This window comes from Panthera leo, chromosome C1 (assembly GCF_018350215.1).
Source record: "Panthera leo isolate Ple1 chromosome C1, P.leo_Ple1_pat1.1, whole genome shotgun sequence".
Taxonomy (NCBI): Eukaryota; Metazoa; Chordata; class Mammalia; order Carnivora; family Felidae; genus Panthera; species Panthera leo.
The window spans coordinates 56,260,264-56,263,552 of NC_056686.1; positions in this window are offsets into that span (position 1 = coordinate 56,260,264).

The window sequence follows — 3,289 nt, forward strand, 5'->3', positions numbered from 1 at the left end:
CCGTGAGATCATGACCTGAGCCGAAGTCGGAAGCTTAACCGACTGAGCCACCCAGGCACCTCTACATGCAGAGATTTCTTAATAGGAACTGATTTCACGTTTCTTTGAAGAAACCATTTTTGAGAGAATAATCCCAGCCATGTGGCAGACTATGCTGGGCTTAGAGGTCACGGTGAGGAACTTGAATTAGATTGTATTCTTAGAGCAGTAAGAAGAAATTAAAGCATTTTGAACAGGGTCATGCCTGAGGTGATCTGATTTACATCAGTCTCCCGGATATTTGAAGAACAGATTATAAGCATCTAGAGTGGAAGCAGAGAAAGCAATAGTAGTAGTTGAGGTGAGCTGGTAACGATTTTTAGTCTAGAGTAGAGCAATGCAGATGGATTTAAGATCTGTTTGGTAGGTAGAAGTTTAGGGCTTTGTGTGATGTAACTGATATGCCTGGGATGTAAGAAAATGCAGTCACGGGGACTATCATTTATCTCTTGTAACACAAAAATTAATCATCAAACCTGAGTGCCCTACAACAGTAAGTGCCTGGAGTGGCTGGCTAGGTAGATTTGCTGATATTGGCTGGACTTGCTGTCATAATTGGATTTGCCTGGCTGTTGGTTAATCTCTAGGTCTCAGCTGGGATGAGTGGGGTAAACTGGCTTTACCATACACATTTGTCCAGCAGGATAACCTGGGCACCTTCTGCCCATGGCAGAAATGAAAGTGAGCAAGTAGAAATACAAAAAGTCGCTTAAGGGCTAGGCTCAGAACTGATAACCACCTCCACAATTTTCTGTTAGCCAAAACAAGTCCTGGGACCAGCCCATACCTCAAGGGGTATGAAAATAGCCTCTGCCTTTAGTGAGAACTACAGTGGCACACAGCAAGGTCATGGATACAGGGAGAGATGAAGAATTAGGGCCATTTTGTAGCCAGATGCATGAAGAACTAAGTACGATTTTTAGCAACTGAATGTCATACTGTTCTTTAAGACTAGGGGAGGAATAGTTGAGTGGAAATGGATGTATCAAGAGTTCCTGATGAAATTTGAGATTCTGCAAGATATTCATCTTCTCCGTAAGACTTATCCACTCTTCTTCCCTCCTATAGCACCTTGGATCCTCCTTAGCCTGAAGGAACTTGTTCAGTGGAGGTGGGATTCAAACCAAAGCAGTCTGATTCCAGACTGATTCCAGTCTGTATTCTTATAAGTACTATTTCTAACCCCACACTTAAGTTCTGATAAATATTATCTTCTCGATTTTATTATGTGCTTAATAACATTTTAGTACTCCTTGTAGACAGATACTCCTGGAAGCCTCCCCAGTTAACTTGTCCCTAATCTGCGTCTTCAACCATTCCCCAATAATACTGTCAGAATGATTCTTCTTAAAGGAAAATTAGACCATGTCCCTTCTATTCTTAGATGCTTTCAAGAGGTCTGCATTACTTACTAGATAAAGTCTAAGCACTTTAGCATGACTATGGGATCCCCCATACCCTGATCCCTGCCTGTGTCATTTGTGTCTTTGTGTCCTCATCTGCCATGCTCTTTCATTTGTGTTCCAGCAGTACCAAGCTGCTCATTGCTTCTCATCAATTGTGTACCATTTCATGCTTCCCTTTGTTCATAGAGTCTAGCTAACTTTTCTTGGAAAAAGTTTTCTTTTTCTTCTCATCCTTCCGTTGTCCATCTGGTATATGCCTAGTTTCTATCACCACCCTGATAGAGCATCACCTTCCTGTGATGCCTCAGACAGAATGCTCTCTTTTATACTTTTCTTGGAAACGTTTATGTAAGCCCATTTTTATATGTATCACGTTACATTGTTTTATTGTTAGCATGTCTATCTTCCACTTTAGTTTGTGAGCTTCTTGATTGCTGAGTGATAGAATTAAATCACCCAGCACAATGACATTTGGCTAAACCACTCAACACCTGTCAGGATGGAAACTGGCAGCCACCCCAGCTGCTCCCCCAGGGTGAAAACCAATAGACTAGCAAAATCTGTGCACTCACTTCTGCTGCACCTCCATAAATCATGCAAGGCAAATATCCTGCCCCTCTTATCTCCCCACCACTGCCAAAATTAGTCTGCACTGGCATCATTGAAAAATGTCATGGGGAAGGAGATAGACATATATATAGTCCCCTGCCATGCACACTCTATCTTCTGTCTTCTCTAGTAGATACCAGAGTGCTCTCTCTCTTTTTTTTAAATTTAATTTTATTTCATTAAAAACATTTGTTTTAATGCTTATTTATTTTTAAGAGAGACAGAGACAGAATGCAAGTGGGTTAGGGGCAGAGAGAGAGGGAGGCACAGAATCCGAAGCAGGCTCCAGGCTCCGAGCTGTCAGTACAGAGCCCGATGTGGGGCTCGAACTCACGAGCTCTGAGATCATGACCTGAGCTGAAGTCAGACGCTCAACTGACTGAGCCATCCAAGCACCCCCAGAGTGCTCTCTTATTGGTGGGTCTTGCCTCTCAGGAAATCCCCTTGCTTTGCACATGGCTATGTGAGTAATAGTTTACTTTGTGGTCTCTGGCTTGGGTGTGATATGTTTTGACATATCCTTAAAAAGGTGGAGCCTAGGCATCATTATGTTCAGGGCATCAGTATAAGAACTCAATAAAATTTGTTTGTTCAACCTAGTTAATATAGGTCACTAAAATAACTGCCTTAGTGAATTGAGCACGAGAATAATCTTAGAATTGTGTTTATGAGTGGAATTTGAGTTTGTTTTCTCTGAAGAATTTAAAATATTTTACTTAAAATGTTGATTATAGTCTTATTTTAATTAATTAGCTCTTGCTTCACACAGACACACAAAGCACAAAAGAGGATTCTGGGCCAGCCCTAGTGGATTAATGGTGCCTCAGCTATTTAAGGCCTTAGTACACTTTTAAGTTCTCTGGTTCTGCAAGTTGGTACAAATGCAAAGAAGAATGCGCAGCTGAAATCTTTCAGAACAGACTTTTTTCACCCTCTCTGGACCAGAGAACTGATTAGACAAAAGAACCTCAAATGTGGATTAGGAATAACTTATCCTCTTAACTTTAGGCACATGAATATCAGAAAAAGAACTATTCTAATAGCATTAGGAATCCTGGTTGTGCTAATCCAGTTTATGAAATTTTAGATTAATTATGGGTCATTCTCAGACAGTGGGAAAATAGGTTTACTAATAAAAGAAATTTGTTAATAACAATTGACTGAATGTCCACATATATCTTTATTCCTTTACTTATTGGAGTATATTATCTGTTTTTGTTCTTGTTTCCCTATTT